Source organism: Ambystoma mexicanum, chromosome 14 (genome assembly GCF_040938575.1).
Source record: "Ambystoma mexicanum isolate Mex_15411 chromosome 14, UKY_AmexF1_1, whole genome shotgun sequence".
NCBI lineage: Eukaryota > Metazoa > Chordata > Amphibia > Caudata > Ambystomatidae > Ambystoma > Ambystoma mexicanum.
In genome coordinates, this window is record NC_090940.1 from 235671109 (window position 1) to 235695923 (window position 24815).

Sequence of the window (24815 nt, forward strand, 5' to 3'; positions counted from 1 at the left end):
AGTAATAAACGTTTCATACATAGTGTCAATGGTTAATCTCTTCCTTAGAGAGAGGGAGCCAGGTGGTGGCTCGATTGCTAGCAGGATTTACAACTGTATTGTGTCTGCTTATAAGGAGAATTCTGATTTGAGGGATGAATGGGGGAGGAGATTGGGGTGTGAGATTTCACCCGAGATGTGGTTGGATATGTGTGTGAACATTAAACTTTGTGCAATTGATCTGGGGGAACGGTCTAGGCAGATAAAGATCCTCAATAGAGTGTTTTGGAGCCCGGAACGTATGTTTAAGAGGGGGTTGTTGGATTCGGATGATTGCTGGTGCTGTGGGAATGGACTAGGAAGTCTGGAACATCTGCTGTGGGAATGTGTGCGTGTACAGGGTTTTTGGCATGATGTTTGTGGTGCCTGCCTGCGTGTTTTGAATTTGGAGGTGGACTTGGATTTTGTGACAATGATTTTGGGAGGTGGAGAATTGCTGGAGGATCTCTCTGTGTCACGGAAAAAGTTTTTACTCCGTGGAGCTCGTCTGGGCAAAAAGTTGGTCTTGAGGGGCTGGAAGTCACGGAATGCGCCTACTCTTGATGATTGGGTGGAGGGGATGTCTGCCCTTGCATCCATGGAAAGGATGGTGTTCAAGAGGCAAGGGAAATTGAATTTGTACGGAAAGGTGTGGGATGACTTTTTGAGTATTTACTGATTTATTGCAAGTTATGTATATATATTATTCTGTTAAACTGTACATTTTTGCCGAGTAAAAAAAAAAAAAAAGTGTCAAAATAAAATACAAAAGACAATACATTATCAATTATCATTTAATTCATGAAATATATGTATTTACAATATTTAACACTTCGATTTCTTAAATAATTTAAAAAGTTCTATCATTTCAACAAAATAAAAATTAAGAACATTTATACCAGCCAAGGTCAACGAGGCTTGAGCTCCCAAACATTTTCATTAGATTAAAAACATCGAATCATACACACAATTACCAAATAATTCCTTTCTAACCCTGTGTGTTCCTGCACAATAAATGCAGAGTTATTTCAAAGTCTGGAACATTGCTCTTTCCTAGAGCCAACTAGAGCCAGGATACCTATAGCATTAACCCCTTAGGTGCTAAGGGAGCCTCTGTTCGTTCTGAATTCCCAGAATGAATCACTGTAGGCCACGCCCACCCCAGGGCTTAAGTTAAATCTGAATTGCATGTACATATAAGTTTCTAACACTCCAGGGGCCTCATTACGGCTTTGGAGGTAGCCATGCCCTTAATAAGAGGTCCTGGTCTGGGTTCCCTGAATGGGGAATTACCGGGCCATTCCGAGTTTGGAGGGCCCGGTAATTCCCCCTACAGGGAACCCGGGCACGGACCTTCCCCATTCCCATTGAGCCCCCATAGGGCTCAATGGGAATGGGTGCAGGGAGCTAACAACGGGCCAATTATGACCGGCCCATTGTTAGCTCCCTGGTCCCCTCGCGGGACCCGGTAAGGAGGTCTGGTAAAACCAGACGTCCACATCGGGTCCCGCGAAGGAACCTTGTAATGAGGCGGAATAGGTTTAACGGGTCCACCACCATTAGCGGCACCCGTTAACCCATTTCGCAAGGGTCGTAATGAGGCCCCAGATGTCCTGTAAAACCTTCCAAATTCCGACCATAAGAAGCACTTTTCTAAATAGTGGCAACTCGCACAGCGGCCTAACTCCCATAATGTCCTCCTTTTAAGAAGGAATTATTCTATCCACTGATCTTGAGTTATGTCAAGATCTGTAATGTATTTCTTATTTAAGCATAAAAAACGTTATGATGTGAACATCATTTCTCAGTTGAGTCAACTTCTTGAGTTTTAGATATAAACTGATTTCTCCCATTTTAATCTGACGCTTCCCAACACAGTAATCCATAGCATGCCCTCCTTAACCAGGACATAGCCGTTCCATATATATTTCCACTGGAATATAACCGGAAAGGGTGGATTTCTTTTCACTGGATGCAGAGAAGGTCCATCTCATTACATGTTTGCATTGTATATCTATTCTCTGTTAGCAAGTAAAGGAATGTGCATTGTTCCACTGTTCAGCACGCACTCTGTTCATCGTTTGACTGCAGGGTTTAGGAAACAAGATTACAATCTGGCAGTGATCGATTATTTTAGAACAAGCTCTACCCGCATATTATACGCTGATCTAGCGCTCTCTCCCGCTCTCTCCCACAAACATGACCTCTTTTCTTCCTCCTTTCGCGGTCTCATTCTATGGGCCTCATTACAAGTTTGCCGGTGTTACTAGCGGAATACCGGCAAACTGTAATACCGTTTTCACCACTTGGTCTGCCGGAATTACCAGCAGATTCCAAGTGGCAGAAATGCCTGTAAATCCTCATTCCATGTGCATCCGACATGCTGTGCTCGGGGGTGCCTTTCTGCCTGCCAGGTCCAACCTGGCAGGCAGAAAGGCACCTGCGAGCACAACTCGTAGTTTGCCGGTAGGGGAACTACGGTACCTGCTTGCTTACCGGTACCGTAGTTCCCGGACCAGCAAACTTATAATGAGGCCCCCTGTCTCTTTCTATGTGGAGAAGAGGTGGAGAGTGAGGTTCTCCTTTGCCAAAACCACCCCAGCCCTTACTGGCAGGTGAGTGACTAGAGGAAAGAAACAGATATCTTGTGAGGATAGTGCTATTTAATTTTCCTTTTTTGGCAAAGGAGCTACTTAAAAAATGGAAATTAATTGTTACATTTGTCTTATTGTCTTATTGAACCAAAGGGAATTATCAAAATCTAGAATAACCGCACACGTTATTTTCTGATAGGTTACCATACAGAGATTGACCTGATGCATTCCTATTGGAGTAATGACTGTACACTCCTATTGTACTCTTTTGAAATACTCCTATAAGAAAGGGAAAGAAGACAAATAACACCAGTGATCCTTCCAGCGTACTTTGCATAAAATCAAAGAGCATTCTGGGAACATAAGAATTACCACATATATGTATATTTACAATATGGGTCTGTGCTAAAAGGCTTGTATGCTTGAACCACTGAGTAGATAATGCACACTGGGCTTGGTGGTCATTTCATTTTTACAACACTCACCCGAACATTAAAAGGTTTGTAGCATTGAATCATATGTACTTATCAGACAATCCTGAAACTTGGATGTGAGAAAATATAGCTGCACACCAGTCACTCCCATTGGAGTCCAAGAGCCATCAGGAGCTCGGGTCACGTAAGGGTGCCTGCACACATGCTTACTCCCTATTGTACACACATCAGAGACTTACATGTATAGGATTCATGTTGTTTTAGCTGCTGTACAGCTAAACCAGGGTTCTGCAACCTTTGGTTCCTCAGCTGCTTTGTAGTACAACTCCCATGAGCCCTTCCCATCATAGTCAATGGTGAGAGGTCACGGAATTCGTAGCACAAAACATCGGGAGAGCCACAGATTGCAGATCCCCGAGCTAAACCTTTTAAGGATGGCAGCAGGACTGGCTGAAAGGGTTTTAGGCAACCCAGGAGTAATGCAATGTTGATGTCCCCATCCTTAAACGTGTGTAGTAGATGCGCTGGTTTTAGAGATAAAATGGCGCCCCCTGGCGCCCATCTGCTTGTGGCATCTAAGGCAGCTGCCCGAAGTACCTTACAGTGTCACCTGGGTGTGGGAGGCAGTGCAAGATTAGTTTCCCACAAAGATTCAGTCTGCGTTTCATTTGTTTCCCAATGCTGAGAAATGTGTCATCTCCTTATCTATGAAGTATGCATATACTCTGTAGCGGGTCAGAGTGCGCTTCAGGTACTGCACATCTGCTGCCTCGTCTACTACACCCTGTTCTCCATATTGTCTGAACCACACATTGTGTGCTTTCTTGTGCACGTGTTCCTCTTCCTGAACAAAATATTTATTCAATGGGCGTTTGCACGCTTGATGGTAGCACAGAGCCAAGATGTTGCCTCATGCATACGGGTGCTGCCGGGATTAGGTTGTGGTGGCTCCAAGCTGTATTGATTGCCAGTAAACGTTGGCCTGTTCTACCAAGCGGATTTAAGATTCAGGCCAACCCGAGTGTTTTGAATTAAGCAATCCTTCTAAAACGCGTACAACACATACAAATAAAATAGAATGAAAAGTCCTATGCTGTTTTAGAATAACTTGCATTTGAACTCTGGCCTCATTTTCTATTAAACATACCATGGCTCTGTTCCCCTGGTTAATATAATGTTTTTTTCTGCTTTAAGGACAGTAAAATAGGTGGACTTTTCCTATCCCATACTCGAATACATGGTGCTCTGCAGAGCTCTTTTTGATGTCTGTGCAGTTGCACTATGAAAAGCATTACTATTTTTTGTTTCATGCGCATGTTTTACACAACATGCATTACATTTTTGCACAAGGCTATCACATGGGATCTTTACACCCCTGCAGTGCCGGGAGTGCCCACTATTGGAGCTCCTCTTGGCTTGTGTCTGTGTGGCAGGGATTTTGATGGTAAATGACAAAGAGCTGGGCAGGTGGGAATTAGTGATTCGCAAAGCATATGTGCAAGCGGGGGAGTTATTCATAGATGCACAACTCATACAATTATCTTTACTTCCCCTAAACATGGCTGGGCCATTCACCTGATGGTGTGATCCTTCCTCTTGTAGGTCCTGGAACAAGCAAAATTGATACAGTGGGGCTGAATTTTGACTGTGCCGTAATTTGCGGCGGGCACCTGTTATATGTGCACCTTCACGTACACTGGTCCCTGCCGCCATAAAAGAGAAAAAAAGGTGGCATGCACGCTTGTACGCACTGTGCTGTGCAAATAAAGTAAACACTGCCTGCAATGTACGCATGGTAGGCGTCGCTTACAATGGATTCCTATGGAATCGACCTGCTTTTGGCTGTTGCAAAAAAACTGTGGACTCCATAGGAATCCCCCAGCATTTGCGCCGGCATGAAAATCCATGCTGGAGCTAATTCTGGAGTATTTGTATCGTGGAGTAGAAGAAGGGAGCGGCGGAAACGCAAGTTACGTTCCACGCTTCCTCTCTGCAACACAAATGAAGGAAACTGAGCCACACTGGATACGAAATGTGTAAAAGATTCCGGCAAGGCGTTTTACACATTTTGTTTATGGTACGGCAAGCTCAAAATGAGCTCCAGTGTTTTTAGATTTAGATATGCAGCCACTCGTTAGTCAGGTGGGCGTGCAAGCACGCTCAGTGGCGGCCATGGGCTAGGCTGCTGAACCTAATGTTCCGGGAAGCGGTGGCATGGTGATCCCACTTGGTGCAGAGGTTATGCATTTGGTGCAGTTATTGCCCAATGGCAAGAGGGGTTATTTATTTATCTAGAACTGAATCATTAAATGCACAATGTCTTCAGTATTTTGAAAGCGATGACTGTGTGTGTCACGATGATAACAGTGGGGGAACAGAGAGATCGTGTAGACTGCCTTCTTGCCTAGGAGGGTTTGGAGGGGAGTGAGGCAGTAGGCACCATTGAGAGGATACACAATGAAATAACTAAGGTGAAGGGCAGGTGTGACCGGTCAGTGAGCAGCATCACTTCAGGCTTTTCAGGATTAGAGGTTTTGGTTGTTTTTTTTGTAATGTTAGCATGGTTTGAGAAATAATGAAGGAGGGTATGTTCAGTTAAGTGGTGGGGAGGTTAGCACTGGACAATTGAAGTTGATAGAGAAGCAGGTATAAGGTAAAGTGATTGGGCAGGAGCAATGTGGCCCAAAGAGAAAGAGAAGGCTTGAAGAATTGTATGTATATGTATATATATATGGCCTTGTAGTTATGGTTAAGTTGCTGTTTCCATAGGAAGAGCGCTTTTTTGGGCGGCTTATAACTCTGCTCCCTGTGGACGAATCCACACCAGACTTTGCAAAAAAAAGTGTATGGGCCACTGTGAATTTTTTCTTTGCAAATTTTGGTGATGTTTGGTCCAGGGGGGGAAAAGTAATATGGGGGGTACCAAAACGTCTTTTTTTCCCATAGACTGAATGGGGGAAAAAGTTTGTGCACGTCTACAGCCCAAACCACTGGACGGATTTTTACCAAATTTGCGGCAGGAGCTTGGTCCCGAAAGCGTGCTTTTGTAAATTTGGTGCCAATCCGTCCAGTAGTTTTCTTTAAAAACGACCAAAAAGTAAGTCTGAAAAAATTAGTGATATCTATGTCCACTCCGTGGACACACTTCCCTGTTCGCTCCGCGGACAAGATACCGATTGGCTAATGCGTAGCCTCATGTTCGCGGACATGTGGCACGTTCACTGATTGGATGTTGAACGCGTGAAGTGCGTCAGATTCTGTCGCTGCGCCCGCCATCTTTCATTCGTGTTTTGGTGTACGCGGACATCGCCGCTAACACATGTAAAACAACACACCATTGCACTTCTTAACCGAGGCAGGTACCTGCACTGTTTGATGGAAACAGCGGGTTCTGCAAGTGTATGGAAGTAGCAGTTCTCATGCATGCATTCAGATATGTTGTTGCAAAGTCAGAATGTATTTTCATTCTGAGTGAAGGTCACTTGGTTTGCTTTTTTGGTTGCGAGCTCAGTAGGCCCAGGCATCCGACTGAACCCATAAGGGTCAATTGTTTTTTGACCTTGAGCGAAAGGGAACATTCAGTAAGAATGCAGGGAGTGCAAGTTTGGAAAAAATACCATTTGATAAGGTTATGTATTCAAAACGTTTGTAAAACACATGTAATATCAGTTAAAGAAGATTCTTTTCTGCAAGTACATCACTGTCTGGGTTTAACGAAGACAATGGAGACGGTAAATATTGTGTACGTTTACTTTTGATGACTCTACACCGGATCGAGTTTTAATTTTTTATTACCAGAACAATAATTTTGGCATTGTAACTGAGGTACTATCTTTCTGTGTAGTGGTCATTTTTTTAAAACTTATGGAGAGTGCAGATTCTCGCCGTTTGTAGGCCATCACTAGGTTCACCCCTGTTCAACGCTATTATTTCTTTAAAATGTCATGTATGACCACATCGATTTGTGTATCAGTTTCCACATTCTTTTTGCCTTTTTTGAAATTGTTTGGTAAAGGTTGGGTATTGATACGTATTTTCTGTTACGTTTTCTGAACAGCTACATTCTGCTGTACTGTGATTACCATGGATTCCAGATGCCAAGTGACGCGTTCTTTGCACGCCAGATGCACATACTCGTGACCGGCTGCCTAACCGTCTCTGTATTGTGGGACGACCGGCCCGGCCCCATTTGCCCATACGCTGGAGTGGCCATTAGGAGTAACATAACAGCTTTTATGGTGGTGTAGGCCAAAGTTCATGCCGACATCTTGGAAATTACTGTGCGACCGAAGCGGTTGCTTTATCGAAAGCGAATACTTTGTGTATGCGAAAAGATCAACGTGTGCCTCACGATTAACATTTTCGATGCCGACCGAACAAACAAAGTTACTATTTGATTGAAAATTGGAATAGTCCGATGGTCTCGGACAGTTTATTGTGAAATTAAAGTACTTTACAAATTCTAAAATTGTTAATGTTTTCCATTAAAAAACAGTTTATTATTTCAAAATGTAACATGCTACGTTGTACGTCGCTGTGTGTTCATTTGCAGGTTCTGTGTCACGGCATGTAGGTGCTTATGGGTGCATTTGGCTAAGCTAGAGAGGAACGTCATCAAAAAAGTGTACAATATCATTAGGGTTGGTTATGTGAGGAGATGTGGGAGTGTTTTCTTATTACACAAGTGTGGTAATGTAGTTAAAAAATGTAGCGGTATACGTTAATTGACTGAGGGGTAGGCTGCAGCCATGGGGAGTGGCAGAATGTCGGGGTCATGGTATAAGGTCATGATCCGCACATTGTGGCTACTGGCCATGACCAGAAGGGAGAAAAGATAGGATTACAGTGGCCATGTCCACCTGGGACTGGCTTTGTGGTAAAGTTGTTCGATGTTATGATACATTTGAAAGGGAGGAAAAAAGTGCTGGTGGTAATATGTTAACAGCGTTTCCTTTTTGCTTTTTGCTGGCTGCCATGGAAAGCCATGGAAAGCGAAGAGGGCCATGAATGGAACAACTGCCTTCCCTTTCTATGGTGGCCATCTTGGAAAATAAATCCTCTTTTTCAGTAGCACACATTATTGCTTTGCAAATCTAGATTGTTAATGGAAAATGTTATTGCATCTATGTCCTTTACAGAGAAATATAAAGTAGATGGAGTGTATGTAATTTAAAAAAATATATATTTTTAAAGTGTGAAAGGGGTTCTTAAAGGAACATTTACTTTTTTTACGGGTGGCTTTTTCTTTTAGAAGGACAGCTAAGAAGGAAAGTTGCAGATGGAAATGAGCAAATAGGCACCCAACAGTAATATGGGTGGGGGGTAGGTGGACGGGGAAAAATGTTGTGCGTGTGTTATTTGTAAGGTAGGGGCAGTGTTTCTCATGCTCCTTCATTACAGCAGTGATGCTGTTTCTTGGGTAGGAGGGATGGCCTTAGCTCATGTCGTTTTCAGATAACTAGTACTTTTGCTAAAAGTATGTACTGAGTACTGCATTGTTAATGGTTGACTACGAGTAAGTGTTGGAGCTGTGCAAGGGAAATGTTGAAGGTGGAAGTTCCTACATCAGTAAAAAATGTATTTCCACACTGTCCACGAGGCATACATCTTATTGTTAAGTGTGTACGGATTCTCGGACACGTCACCGTGCTGTGCGCCAGCATATGGTCATGTGGCATTCTCCGCAAGGTGTGCAATGAAGTCAGATGTTACTTTACATTATGGTTACGTGCTACTACTACAAACCTATCAACTTTAGCAAAAAAACTTTGTTAAAGGGATGTTATGATTAAGTTGTGCTACTAAAAAACTATGAAATTCAGTAAACAAACTTTGTTAAAGGGATGTTATGGTTAAGTTGCCCTACTAAAAACCTGTGAAATTCAGTAAAAAAAACTTTGTTAAAGGGATGTTATGGTTCGAAGTAAAACCGAAAAACCCTTGAAATTCGCCAGTTATGGTAAACTAAGCAACCATAACTCGCGCCACCACTGTGCACTGCTAACGTCCCTTTAACAACGTTTTTTACTGAGATATATATATATATATATATATATATATAAGAAAATAAATTTGAGAGAAGTCACACATTCCACAGCACCCCTAGTAGCCATCACTGGAAGTGAAGCTCCAGTTCTGAGCCACAACAGCAAAGCATTGCAGGTATGCAAACTAACCCCAATGAAAACCTTTCTTCCAGGAAATTGTCTGTCTAAGAGAACAGTACTACTTTATACATAGTTTAATCAACTCAAGACAGACATTCTACAAGACTGTGAGGACAACTGCAACCATCAGTCTTGTAGCTGCAGCATTTGGCCATGTTTTCACAACGCTAAGAAAGTTAGGGTGGGTTTAAAAAGGTTTGGGAAAAAAAACATTCACCTGAAATTGGAAAGTAGAAAAATCCCTTTGAATTAAGTTTCACATTCCACTGCACCCCTATTAGCCATCTCTGGAAGTTCACATCCAGTTCTGAGCCACAACAGCAAGGCAGTGTGGGTATGCAAATTAGCACAAATGCAAAACTTTTCTCCAGGAAATTGTATTGGTCTAAGAGAGCAGTACTACTTTATACATAGCTTAATCAACCCAAGACATTTTGCAAGGCTCTGAGGACAACCATACCTGGTTTCACCTGTATTGGGGATCATCAGTGCAGGATTGTTCTGACAGCCTTGTGGTTGTAAAGGTGGGATCTATGTGATATTTGCTCAAATAAAATTTCGAATCCCAAAATCCAGATTTTGTTTGTTTTTACCCTCCTGCCCCATATATGTGCAGGGGAGATGCCCGCACACCCAACAATACCCCTCCACCTTTTTTATTAACTTAACCCACCCCATCACACATATATGGGGTAAAATGAGGTTTTCGAAATTTGGTATTTTGGGATTCTAAATTATTGAATTCTTTATTTTGGTATGATCCCATAAAGGTGAAGGGAGCTGGCGTCAAGAGAAAGAAAATGTACTGGATGGGTGTTGGATTAACAACATCAATTTAGAAAGTAGGTTTTTTAGATAGTAAATTAGGTTTTCTGGCTGGGAGCGTAGGCCTGTCACATTAAAGCAAATTTCTTCATTTAACAGAACGTGTCTGTGCCGTATTGCACAAGATTCGTGGTTGCCCCTAACAGCATTATTTACCAGTAACTGCATGCCTGTTACATGAAATGCATTTATAATGCAGTTAAAAATTATATTGTATTAACTATCACTATTCCCCGCAGTAGAGTCACGTCGTATACGCATACAGAGAGCAGAGGTAAAAAAAAAAAAACAGGCCAGTACAGTTACTTAAGCAATTAAATGCGAACTCTGCCCTATTTTCATTAAAATACACACTGGATCCCTTCCCAAAAGCAAGTTCATAATATGTTGTTTCTACTTCATGGACAATAAAAGTAAGGAACCACACCCTCTCTCAGACCAGAAAACACGCCGGAGCCTGGCGGGAATGCCTAGCAGCTGCGCCTGCATCAATATTTGCAGCCTTTGCCTCCTAGGCAGATTTCTCACAGCAATTTAACAAAGCAGTGTGCATTTTGCACAGGAGAATAAAGTGGCACCCTCCAGCCCCTGTAGTGCAACCCCCCCCTGCCCATGCTGTGCTAGTATATTGAGCACAAAGCCTGAGGAGATCTCTGGGCGGCAGGACACGCAGGGGTTCCATCGCCACATTTTGCCATAGGCCACTATCATTCCTGTTGGCTATTAGTTGGCAGCACCACCTATAAGCCGAAACGATTGCATTAGAGTACAGATAGGGAGAAATGGCATATGAGGAGGGACACACAGCCTGTGGGTGTTGTTTAGATATTTGCCCACCCATTATGCTAATCTCAATGGCCATTCCCACACACTTCTTGCCCCTCTCTGGCCAAAACACGTCCTCATGGGCAGGGTCGGACTGAGACAAGAAATAGGCCTGGTCACCCAAAAAAAAGTGGCCCACCACTCGCCTCAAAAAAGTGGTCCACCCCTCGCCTCACGACCCTTGACCTCTGATGACATCACCAGAAGTGGTGAAATTTGACCCCACCCCAAAGTGACATCCCGGTAAGTGATGAAACACAACCTTTCACCCCTTTACAAAACAGGAAGAGGCATCAAATAGCATTGTTCCTAAGTACACTAAATTACTGTGAATCCAAGCAGACGTCCAAGGCCAAATGATAATATGTTATTGTATATTATTATGCATAAGCTCTTTTTTATAGAATAAATATGCATGCAATATCACCCAACCTGTGTTAGTACTCATTTATCGGCCCGAGAAGAATGAAAGGCTTTTTGAGAAATAAAAAATATTTGGGGAAAAAATATATATTTTGCTCAATTTTATTTTCTTCCAAACCGGCCCAGGCATAGGCAGAAATCGGCCCCCACACCCCAGGGACGATTTTGGCCCGGCCACCCGCTGAAAGGCCGAGGGGCCAATCCGACCCTACTCATGGGAACTCTTTGAGCTCACTTTCATCAAGTCTTACCATCAAACGTTGTGCTCGAAATGCCTGCCAGTGTCTTTTCAAAGCAGTCTTCTAAAATGTATTAACTTAACTGGAGGTGTAAACAAGCTACTGGTGTAACAAAAATGACTTATCTAGGTATGCCTTCAACCACTCAATTTATTAGCAGTATGCATGCCCTTCACTGAAGTCCGGTTAAAAACAATCAGTGGCAAAACCAACAGTTTTGGCTTGTGTATAATTATTATTCATTCGCCAGGCATTGCCATTATGGCTAGTTAATACCACTACAGCAGTGCCTGGCAAGTGCCTTTCCCATTGCCATTGACAATGCATGTAATGTTTTGTCACTGTCTCTGGAGGAAAAGTTCAGGATTGTTACATGCTCCAGAAAATAGAATTGGACAGCAGAATTTCTTTTTAAAACAAATTTCTCTTAAACAGAAAAGAAATGTGGAAGTAGAATTTAATGAGTGTCTCTAAACAATACTAGTCTCTTCAAGACGCCACTAGGGCAGCAACATGGATGTCTTTCAGTATCTCACTTAATTCAGCAATATTTGCTGGTTCTTTAGATGTGTACCACCAGACAGGTTGGTCCAACTCCAGACCTCGAGAGCAGGATCCATGTTGTGTTTTCAGGATACCCTTCATTAATGATGAGATACATTTGCATACAACAATTGTAAATGCATGCACAATTTTCCTCATGACTATCAATAATGGATAGCCTGAAAACCCACCAGGATCCCAGCCCTTGAGGCCAGGAGTTGGACAACCCTGAAAGTAAGGGGTACAAAGGTTCATGTACCACTGGTCAGCATTATGCATCGTTCTAGCTCTGGCGGCATGTGTCGGTGTTGCTGCCACTGTGTGGAATGCATTTGTGCATTAATAATTGTGGGATTGGTGGTATTGTCCTAACATGGCACTCATTAACGGATCTCTTTCATTCTCTTTGCTCTGTTTATGTTTTGTTTGCTCTGTGCACACAAGCATCTAACACATTCCCCAATTACAGGGATCCTTTAAGCTCTACAGATGCTGTACATGCAATTAAAGAGGTGTTAATCAATAAACGCTAATGATGCAATAAAGAACACAATTTGCCCAACTCAGCTAATAAAGACTCAGCCACTCTCCATCCCAGTAACAAATTCAGCTTGATTCATGGAATTATCTCCGCGTAAAACGCAGAGTTGCGCGCCATTCTGCCTGAAAATCCATGTTTGAGGTATGGGGATTCTTATGCAGAATGACCCGCGCAAATCTGCATTTTACATGCAAATAGTTCCATGAATCAAGGGCATTTTCTTTAGCTGGTTGTTGGATTGATGAACATTTTTTTAAATACAATTATTTTTTAAAATACTATATGTCACAGAGATAGTTGAAACATGAAAAAACAGGTATCAACCAATAAGGTTAGAGACATAACCCACCATACAGCACTGCCTTGTTAAAAAGACAACATTTTCTTACTGCATATTGATAAATAAATAATTGTTGTGATTCATGACAAACCGTGAAAGCTCCAATAAGGGAAACCTGTGCTGAATTCTTAATTTTCCAATGACTTGAGCTGGAAGAAGGAGATCATCAAGAACAAGATGTAGATAAGGGCAAGGGGATCACCCAGATGAATACAGTGCTAGCCAAGACTCTGAAGCCGCGAGAACATTTTGGTGTGAAGTGCTGCCCAATAATCAAAATTGTTGTGTGGTGTGTACACTATTTACACATTCCTCTGCTTGAGATACAGCCAGGGTCGGACTGGCACATCGGTCATTCGGCATGTTGCTGGGCCGATCACTACTTGGAGGGTGAGGCCCTGGGTGCCAGTGACAGTCTCACATAAGTGGGCCGGTGTTAGGTTACAATATTTTACTTTGTACAATATCTTACTTTGCTTGGCTTGCCTGGGGGCTGCAGCCGCGCTGAACAGCCAGCCAGCTAGTGCCGCATTGCAGCACACACAGTGGATGCATTCATCACAGAAAGGTAACACAGAAGTGTTACCTTTCTTTGATGAATGCATCACAATAGAGAGTAGGCATGCTGGCCTGGCAGTGCCCCTGGCCCGATCTGCCTGCGATGGCGTGGCGCCAGGAGGCAGCGGGTCATGAATTGTTGCAAGTCAAGCACTGTGAATATGTATGTAAGTTGCTTGTTTGTTTGCAACAAACTGTTCTGGGGCCCTGATGGGTGGGCTGATCATCACGTGTGTGAGCTGAGGACCTGAAGCTGAGCTTGCCTGAGGCTGAGCTCATGCCGGTGCCTCTCTCGTGTTGACTTCCTTTGTCAATCAAGAAGCATGCTTCCCATGGATGGTGTTGAATTCCCTTAGTGAGAGTGGTTGAGCTTACTGCACACTGCTGGTGGGTAAGTAAAACAAAATAACAAAACAACTGTGCAACACCACTGGTGCCTACATCCGGGTGCCAGGGTGGGCTGCTGGTGCTGCAGGTGCTGGGTGTCCATGTCCTTGGTGAGGGTAGGTGGAGGCAAATTAGACAAGCGCTTCCAGTGCCTGGCCTGGAGGGCAGATTTACCCCTTGTCCCTTCCCGCTAGATCTTTCATTGCTGTGGCTGGAATTGAAAAAGATCATGAGAGTCTGGCCCAAGGGGAATTCAATTGGCCTCCTTATGGCCGCCATTCCGATTCAACAGACGGTGCTGATGATGTATTGACATAGTTTAAGCACTGTTTCCCCTCATGCGTCACTGCTACTTTTGAAGTGGTTTTATAAAATGAGGGTTGCTCCACACAAAACGTCGCCCGACAAGATGCTATACCACTACCAGCTGCAAGTTTGTATTTGGCATATCATTCTGTGTCTCTGCATGCACTTGGTTTGGTTAGAGGTGTCCTTTATGAAATGGACTAGTTAGCAATGGTGACTGCCATTCTTTGTTGTAAGAGGTTGGCAGGCGATATAATGTGGGGTAATATTTGAGGTGCAGGTTGTTGCACGGTGAGTGTTCCACATTGCATAGCAAAGGCCTCCTTGTGCTTCCTTCTCACGACTCACGCCACTGGACAATGGTATTGATTTAAATTACACGGGCACTATGCATGACATGGCGAAGATCACACAGAGTGTAAGTCAACGTGCTGGAACTCTCCTAGAAATTCCATGCATCAAATTGGCCAGTCTTTTCCTGGCCAGAGCCTAATGCCAACAAAGAAAAAGTTGCACTTATAGTACCATATTCAACAACTGGAAAAAAAAGGGGGAAAAGAAAATTCAATTATGGGTTTTAAGAATTCGTTGGTACTGTGCACTTTATTTTAATAGGTTTAAAGTTTGTGCAGGGCAAAGCATGGGTTATTTTCTCAGTAAGCACAGAAAGTCATGACATGCCCAATGACGAGTGGTGATGATGATCTGTCCTTTGCTTCCTTATTTTAACATCGTTCCACCTTGCTTCGCTTCCAGCCACCATGTTGTCATTAGTCCTTAATATTACATCAAGATACAGAATATCGCACGGTACGAACATGCATGGTATTGCACTGTCGTATGTGACTACTTTTGCAATTCAAATAGTGTTCCACAGTGATTAGGGCCCAATAAAGCAAGGCATTATGAGTACGTTGGGAATGGTAAAAAAAGGTTCTGGGGCATATGGCGGTAACAGCAAAAACTTGGTATTTTAAAAGCTTTCTATTTTTTTAAAACAATACTACCCTAATTATGGTTTGGATGGCATGGAGTATTTTGTTGTAGATAGCAATGAGTGCATGAGGTAAATAACAGTACTTTCTTCGTACCCCATGCTGTATATATCCCCATTCCGGCCAGATCGTCATGCAAATACTCCTTGTTTTGGGGAATATGATAGACTGTGGGGTTGACGGTTGAGCCTCTGCTGCAGAGATCTGTATGTAAGTGAAGGTCACATATTCAAACCCCAGCACTGTTTCAATCCTTCTGAATACCGCAAGCCGCTGAGTACCGCAGCACTACTTCACTGGATCACACAGCAACAATGTTAAAATCTCAGTCCATACACAATTAATTGTGTGTTGGATAAAAAGGTAATTGGATCGAAAAGTAAAACTGTCAGCAGGCACCTCGCATTTCTGATGATGCTCCCATTTACACGTGTTTTGGTAGAGAGTGTATAAAGTACTACGAGCGTGCTTGCGAAGCAGGCCCTATTGCAACACCACCTGGCTCCACGCTCCCCATCCAAGCCTCGTGCCTTACACATTCTTATTACTTTTAATCAGACCATATTTAGGTGTATTGTGACTAGATTGTAATAAGTAAAGTGTTTCTAAAACGTTATTTTAGAAGGTTATTTTACAATATACAATGTGATTTAATCATGAAAAATCTTTACATGGGTGCTTTGGGTTGCTATCACCGATTTGCGGTGCTTTGCAAGCTCTTTGAGTTGAAATTGTTCCATCATGCATATGTAAAGCTCTGCCACAGTGCCACTGATAAAGGTTTGCACCCTGGGCACATTAACCACCTGCAGAGCCACAGACGCTATATGTGTGTCTGTCTAGCTGTGACTTGGGTAACTGGCAGTGCTGAATGTGCGGCCTGAGCCGATTCTACAACTGGCTCAGGAGAAAGAGAGAGCGCCTAGGACGCGTTTCTTCTTGAGCCTTTGAAGTAAAGGTACACTGTAAAAATTGAAAGGAGTAGTGGTACAGTGATTTATAATAAACTTCCATCTCTGGTTGCGGTTATTCAGCACGGCACGCTGATTGCCGTGCCTCGGGTAGATTTCCCACCATTTGCTAGTTGCCGGTTACCACCGGGGAAGATATCATTTATTTGCCCGGCTACTAGTGCTGGTGCACAGCTTTTATGGTCCTGGACACTACGCTCCTTTTTTGTGACGGACTATGGTTTAGCCCCTAGTTTTTAGGTGATGCTTGATATCCAGGTGGTGCTCATTATATCTTTGTTACAAGCCCTGCACTGTATTTATATGATAGGTACTGTGCTTATTGGGTTTTTGTCATCTTTACTTTGTTTGGTTTCGCAGGCAGGTCACTGCTCAAGTATCCACTCCAGCCAGGCTTTAGCAGAGCTACCAATAGCCAGCCAGGCATGTCGATCACTGTGGGTAAGTAGCCACTAGTAATTGTATTTCTTCAATGCAGTGTAATGTAAGGTGGTCCTGTTTAGCACACTTCAGCCACATTGGTAGCCTTTATCATGCATGCATTTTGCCACCACCTAGGCTCCAGTCCAGTCTATAATCAGCAGTTACCAGGCAGAACTCCTATCCAATTAATCCACACCCAAATTAGAGTTAGAGAATCAGTTGTTCTCCTCTTTCAATCTGGCCAAGTTTTGTTATTGTGAATTTGCATACATACTTAATGTGTGCTAGGGCAAACGAAACACCCGGATTACACCTCTCTCAAAGGCCCTGTTGCAGAGCACACACTGGGTTTGGGGGTTAAATGATTACACAAATGTCTCATTTGTGTGCATGTAGCAGGAATAATTTCCTTGCTATATATGTATGTATTGCTGCATGCACCTTTGTGTTTTTCATAATTTATTAAAAATGCAGATTTCCTTTTTGGCCTTTTTTTTTCAGATGTCAGGCCATAATACAATGTCCAGGCCACTGACCTGGAGAAAGAACATGCATGTATCCAGTTCATTTACCATGCCGTTACGTGCAACAAACACCATTAAAACATTTACCCTCCATAAGTAGCATTTTCTGTTAAATCGTGAAATGACGCGATTCACAGATGATGGTTTGAGGACCACTTTTTTTTAGGCGAGGGGTGAGCAACTTTCTTTTAGGCGTCTGGGCCTATTTCTTGTCCCTGTCCGACCCTGGACACAGCCTCTGAAGATTGATACTAACAGTGAACCTTATGCTCAAGTCGGGTTGCGTCACTGATGCAGTGTCACAAGGGGCAGAGGGACATTTAGAACAAGTTAGCTTTAGTGGATTTAATTAATTGTTATGTTTTACCGAACTATCTATTAAAAGCAAATTTAAATTAAAAAGGAACAACACGAAAACCTATAAAATCTCTGTTGTCAAATTTTGTAGATATATTGTTAAATCTGTATAGTATGCTGTTTTGACTGTTGACTTGCATACGGGTGAGTGTATTAAGATAGATTGTGTGGTGGATGGGTGAGAATGAGTTGTCATCTTCCTTTTTCTTGTCCTCTTCTCTTTTGTGTTTGGTCATAGTTGTGTTTTTACCTATATTAAAGTGAATTTTTCTAGAATAGTTTATGAATAATTTTTCATCTTATGACGTTGTATCGATTTAAATAAATATGTTTGATACCTTTATAAAATGATGCCCTCTGCTACCTCTTTTCAGAAAATAACTAAGGGGACCCAGACACAAACATGTGCCCAGGAATCACACATCAAAAACTATTGATTTATTGATTTCTTTATTCATTGGTGTTTTACACAGTGGCCGAAGTAGTGGAACTATGTTCCCCATTGGTCTGCCCTAGCTCCCCACAAACTGCATTGCCACGCCCCTCCCATGTGCAATACAAACCCCCAAATAAATGCACTTGCTGTTCAAGGGAACGTTCAGTGCAAGTTTCAACTTCTTCCTACACTTTTATTTTAAAACAAAGCCATTCCATAATGATTTATTTTTCAAATAAAAGTATAGCAACGGTAAAAAGTAAAAAGAAAAAGAAAAACGCAGAGCACTTCTCCCAACCACTCCTGCCCACTCCTACCACTGCTTTTGCATTGCAATTATTGACTGCTTCAAAGCACTCGGGGTGTGCTGGGGATCTGTCACAACTAGGTAGAGCGCCTGCATTCTGAATTCCGACAAAGTAGGGAGAGAAGGGTGAAGCAGAAAATGGTAAAAGGGTCTGGGACGATCACCTGCTGTCCACAAGGGGTGCATTCCAGGAAAAGACTGAAGAGGATTTAGTGAGGATGGAGAGAGCTTGGAGGTGCGATAGGAGGGGGGAGATGCCTGATCACATGTTGTCATGTGATCAAGCATCTCCCCAATTCACCCACTACAGTCACTGGCCATGGCCACTCTGCCTGAGGCATGGCCATGGAGAAAGACCTGGGCCCACGATAATAGCCAGAGCGGCCACTGGGAATGGCCTGCAGCAGGCATCCCAAGTAGCTTGGAAGGTCAGCGGCCAACCACTAGCCTCGGCTACTAGGTGTGCAGGTTTGGCTAGGCTTGAGAGGGGTCTGATACCTTGCTTGAGCTGTTAGACCCTCCTTGAAACCCACAGACTACCATTAGCCTCATGGATCGGATCCTGTGACAATAATGTATATTTATGTCATTTTGGTGGGATATCTGTTCTGCATTCACCTGGTCTTCTGTCCCAGCCCTGCCGTCAGTCATTTTCCTGCAGTCCCTGGCTGCATCCATTGACTGCGGTGCTGTTGCTGGTTGCCTTGGCGACGGCCAGCATGTCTACAACATAGGTTGGGGTTGTCACATGATCACGGCCCCCTCATGTGGCACTGCATGCTAGAAATGGAACAACAAGGCTACTTAATACGCCGGCAACCTGCTTCCAGTGCTTAACAGCTGTTCTGGCGTTTTGGGTCACAAATCCTTGTCCGGCTTGACTTGTCTCAGCTGCACACAGTGTCTCAGCTCAGGAGTTGCTTGGCGGCGGTGGGTATGTGGATGGGTAACAAGTGGCTTAAGTTAAATGGAGACAATACAGATATTCTGTTGGTTGGCCCCCCTCATGGTCCACCCTCTGGTTTTTCTGCTACCTCTCCACTCTGGTCTTCAGCCTATTGGCCTTCAGAACTTGGTCCTTGCTCATCACCTGTGTCTGAGGTAAAAAAATCTTGGCTACACGTTCTCTGCGTCTTTTTCCACCACAGCCCAGGTCAGTTCTATTTGTAAGACTGGCTTTTTCCAACTGAGGGTTCTTCGAAAGGCCTTAACGTTCCTCCCTATCCATCTACTGCACCCTGGTGGTTGCCTCCTTCATTCTAAGCTGCCTGGCTTCTTGTAATTGCTTGTTTCTTGCTCAGCCTCTCTATCTCTTACATCGCTTGCAGTTACTTCAGAACCTCGCAGCCGGTTTTGCTACAGGTACCCTTTATGGTTCTCATGTTTCACCAGTACTTTGTTTGCTCCACTGGCTACCGGCCCAAAGCGTGTAAATCCCTCTGTATTGTCCACTGGGCCTTTTATGGCCAGGTGGTGGAGTACCTACTGGAGAAGTTCCAGCCCTACCTGCCAGTACGTCCTCTCCGCTCTCAAGACTCCTGCCTTCTCCCTGTCCCTCGCTTCTGCCTCACCAGGCTGGGCAACCACTCTTTTTGGAATTCCCTTCCTTTTACTCTTTGAGCTATGGAAGATCATTGTACTTTCCACCATTCTCTAAAAACCTAACTGTTTTAGGTTGCTGCCGCTTCTGTTGTATCCTTCAGCGCCAAGATGCCTTTGGCGGACCGCTGATTTACAAAAACCGATATCATAACATAAACTATAGTGTTGCAGTAGTGCTCCAATAGTGAAAGTTAAATGACACTTTACATAGAAAATATGAGGCTATATTTTCCTCTATAACCTTTGAACTCATCCAAAGAAATTCACCAATGGGTCAGATAAAAAAAGCCACAATGGTCAGTGCATAATGGTGCTGTGCGCAGCGTCAACCAGTGACAGTCATGCATGTGGCCTTCTATCATGCACAACCATTTACAGTTTTCTGCTGTAATGGTGCCAGATACTGTGAGGGGTCTTCTCCCTCTCTCTCTCTCTCACTCCCTTTCTCATACTCTCTCTTCTCCCTACTCTTCTACCTCTCTAATACTACACCTAATCCCTCCGTCTCTCCCCCTCTTGACTCCACTCTCTCTATGTTCTCTGTACAATGCTCTTAGCCACCTCTCCCTCTACCTCCTACTACTCCCTCCTCTCTCACTTTTCTTCTCTCCTACCTCTACCTCCTGCCTTTCTCTCTCCATCCAGCTCTCCCTCGGATCGCTCTCCCTCTCCTTACTTCTTCCTCTCTTATTTCACTCTCTGCATCTCAGTCCCTCAGTTCCTTTGCGTTCACCTCTCTTCTCTCTCTCACCCGCTACCTCCTATTCTCCAACCTACTCTCTCCATCTATCTCCTCTCCTTTTCACTCTCATTTCTATTCTTTCTTACTCTCTCACTCTCTGTATCTCTCCTTCCAATATTTATCTTCACCCTCTACTCTCACTCACCCTTATTTATTCACGCGCTCACTCTCTACTTCCACTCGTTCTAAACACCCATTCTCTCAACAATGACTCTGCTCTCTCAGGCCTGGTACCACTCTCTCTCACACATACCGTAGCTGCACTCATTCCCTCCTGCACCTGCAGCACTTGGCTGCAAGCTTCCTCCTAGTCTCTTGGTCAAACACCTCTCCTCATGACGTCACCCGAGCACCTTTCATCCATGTTTGTCAGTGTGGGTCTTATTTACCAGGCTTTCCATCTCTACTACCTACCCCCTCCCCATCAGTCCCTGCTATTACCTGACTGCTCGGGTCAATGTATCCTTTCCTTTTCCCCGATGCAGGGTTACTCTGGCCCATAGCACACAAAAAGCATGTGGCCCCACCCACTTCCCACTCTCAGGCATTCATGGTGCCTTCAAGGCCCAGTCTCTGTGGCACCTATGCTGAGCATCTCCTTTCTGCAGCCCCAGGAAGTTGTTGTTGTTCTTTCTCATCTTTTGAATGTGTCGGAGGAGCAAAAGTGGCATCCATCATCCCGGCTACCATTTGCAGGGATGTCTACTGCCACCCACCGGGTTTCTGGGGCCGGCGGTTCTGCAAGAAATTAAAAAGAACTTGAACCGAACAAGAGCTGGAAGGCATGGCGTGATAGACTGTGGTATCATTTTTACCTGTATGCCAGCCACGTTCAGGGATTGAGGGGCTGGGCCCCCCCAACTCCCTCAGTCTGCCTCTGGGGTAGGATTGGCTTTGGCATAAGCCCTGGTAGGCTGCCACCCCATGATGGGAGTGGTCCCCATTCCTCCCTGACAGGGTCCAGCCTCTGCACCTCTTAAAACACACAAACACAAAGGACTGCATTAGCAAAGAAACTGCCCCATAAACACTTAGGGCCTCATCACGAGTTTGGCGGTAGCCCTTAAATCCGGCGGTAGCGCTGTTACAGCCGGATTCAAGGGTCCGCCAAATCACGGCTTGGGCTGATTTCCCACCCAGCTGTAAGCTGGGGGGAAATCCACCGAGATTTTGCAGATTTTCGGCACGTTTACCGCTGGCGGGAAATCCGCCGGCGGTAAAAGTGAGACATTTCCCCATTGAGCCCAATGGGGAATGGGGCATTCCGAATGGGCTCAATGGGAAATGGGGATTTCCCGTTCCGCCAAACCCATGATCCGCCAGCGCTATTAGCCCTGGCGTTACCGCCCAACTCGTGATGAGGCCCTTAGTAATAACATTGCGAAAGACATACACGCGACACACACACTCAAAGGAACACAGTGAACATGTCAAACATACAAACAAAGTTGGTAAAAAAAAAAAAAAACACACACAGACACTTGCCCCAGCGTTCATACATCTCACACCCTTTGCAAATATCCACTTACATAAACCTTTTCCTCTCTGCACCAATTTACACGGACACATTAATGCACTTACACTCAGGAACACACACAATACACAAAGAAACAAGGGAATTTAAAAAATGTTTTTGAAAATGGATACCTTTACTGCCAATAAAAAGTAAAGACTGCTAAAATCCGAAACGCCAATATTAAGTTTATTACATAAAAAGTTAATTCTGTAAATGTTGGAAAGGGCAGTCCTAATGTAACTACAGACCATCAATGTAAACAAACTACAAAACACTACACATTTAAAAATGTAACCTTCATTCATTTTGTCATTTGTTCTAGCGCCTTTCACCATAATTATGGTCCCAACACGCTTTTGGTTGAACACCCTCGGAGGGACCAGAGTCCAAAAATGTGGGAAAATATGGGAGGTGCTATTATGTGTGTGTACATTTTAGCCGTTAAAGTTAGGCGATGGTGGCCAAGACCGTGCTAGTCACCCATCTCTAATTGCAGTGTGTATGGATGCAACTGAGGTATGCTATGCACTAAAAGGGGGGATTGTGTTTAAGGAAATAGTTATGTGGGAAGCTATAGTTCGAAAATTGTGTTGTTAAAAGTCGCTTCACTCTTATGGCAGAGGTAAGGTGCAATAGTGTTTGTTTTATATGTGAGTGCAGGGTGTGTGGAGTGAGCCTGTGCCTTCCGCTAAGTTGCAAAGGTGCGGTGTGGGAGAGGAGAATGTCTACATCCTGGGTTCCATCTGTGTACTTTGCACAATTGGGCTAAATGCAAGATATGGCTGACCAGCACGAATGGGCTAAAAGCAAGGTAAGTCTTCTGTACACTATTAGGCTAATTGCAAAATATGGCTGACCTACATAAATGTGCTAAAAGCAAGATAACGCTACCTTACACAATTAGGCTTACTGAGAGATATGGCTGACCAACACAAATGGGCTAAAAGCAAGGTAAGGCTACCATACACTATTGGGCTAAATGCAAAATATGGCTACCTCACACAATTAGGCTAAATGCGAGATATGGCTGACCAACACCAATGGGCTAAAATACCTATACAGCTTTCTTACAAAATGAGGCTAAATGTGAGATATGGCTGACTAACACAAATGAGCTAAAAGCAAGGTAATGTTACCTTACTCTATTAGGCTAAAAGCATACTATGGCTAACTTACACAATTAGGCTAAAAGCAGAATATGGCTAACTTAGACCAGTAAGCTAAAAGCAGCATATGACTAACTAGCGCAGTTGGGATAAAGGCATGTATCCATGTGATATTGGGTAATAAGAATACTGGGTTTTTACTGGAGTACAGTAATGGCTGTACTCCCGACCCACAACACATTTACCTTGTCAGTCACTGCGGGTTGACTGCAGCAGGCGTCCCAGGTGAACACGGCAAACACGGAGTGCTACGGCCCCAGGGAACTGCCCTCTTCCTTAGGCTCTACACCGGCGTTCCAGAGCAAGACTGCCATAGTTGCGTTTTAGAAGAGGTGTTCTGAGTCTCCAAAGAAGGCCTCACGGGCGTATCAGCAGTAGGTGGGCAGGATGGGATGCTGGAGGAGGAAGGAAGCGAGCACTAAGGGAATCGGAGGGGTTAAAGAAAGGCATGGAAGCGCTAAATGAAAACAAATTTAAAATGAAAAAACAAAAATGGGGCTGCAGTGGGCCTGGGAGCTCATTTACCTGGTGATAAAGTGGAGCCAAATAATCCGAGGGTTACTCTGACAGATATGCCCTGGAGGATGTTCCAAGTCTCCAAAGCAGGTCTCATAGACCAATCAGCAGTAGGTGGACAGGAGGGGAGGTGGGAGGCTGGATGGGGATATTCACATTAGACAATGACTTTCAAATGCTCCCCTTAAGTATTAGGTAGCTTACCTCAGCGGTATAATTAGAATGATGGTGTATGTGCTACCCTTTATATAGCGCAAACTCAGATATGAAGCAATAGACCGCTATATCATCACAAAGACCCCTGATGTTTGTTTGCATCAAGAACCTGTGAGTGCAGAGGGCATCAACCCCCATCTGTTCCTAGTGTACTTTGGCCTCTGCACAAAAATCTTGACAAATAAAGAGAAGCACATGAGAAACTGCATAAGTGGAAATAAGTCCTTGCAGGAGACGTGAGAGAAGACACTTGCTGCAGGACCAGACCAGCAGGAAGAGAGATGCTACAGTGCACACACATACAAACCTACTGTAGGAGCACTGAAGAGCATAGAAATGGAAGCATAAGAGAGTAAGGATAAGCACCCGCAATAGTGGTTTCGACTCTGGGAATGGAAATGCACCTTCACTTAAGGTACATGCACGGACGGTGTAGAGTCAAGAATTCTCTGCCTGACCTGGAAATGGATGCCAGACTTTTTATCACTTCACAAGACTGCTGACCCACTGCAAGAGGAACAATTTGGAAAGAAGCCCAAACTTGCTGTTACCTAATCCTCAAACAGCATAACATCCCTGCAAGCCAATCAAAGGAAACAAAAACAAATACACAGCCTACAAGAAGGCTTGTATAAGGCATGGGCAACAAACCACTGAGGATGGGAGTTGCAGGAAGGAGACATGAGGCCGGAGCAGTGAAAAAGTGAGGTATGAAGCAGAGAGCATTAGGAGAAATCGAAGAGCGGGCAACAGAGAAGACATTTCGCACTGAGGCTGCAAGCTGCCCTGACATCCTCAACAGAGACCTAATGATGGTCTTGTAGAGGCTGGAGACAATGGTCAA

The 24815-nt window shown here is 44.0% G+C and overlaps 1 long non-coding RNA gene across 1 annotated transcript in view; it reads left to right on the forward strand.

Annotated features, from left to right (window-relative positions):
- Nucleotides 1-24815, forward strand: part of LOC138527280 (uncharacterized) — a 258963-nt gene that overhangs the window by 59805 nt on the left and 174343 nt on the right. The window contains exon 2 of the long non-coding RNA XR_011283852.1: nt 16527-16607. This is a non-coding gene — a long non-coding RNA (uncharacterized lncRNA). The remainder of the gene's footprint in view (nt 1-16526; nt 16608-24815) is intronic.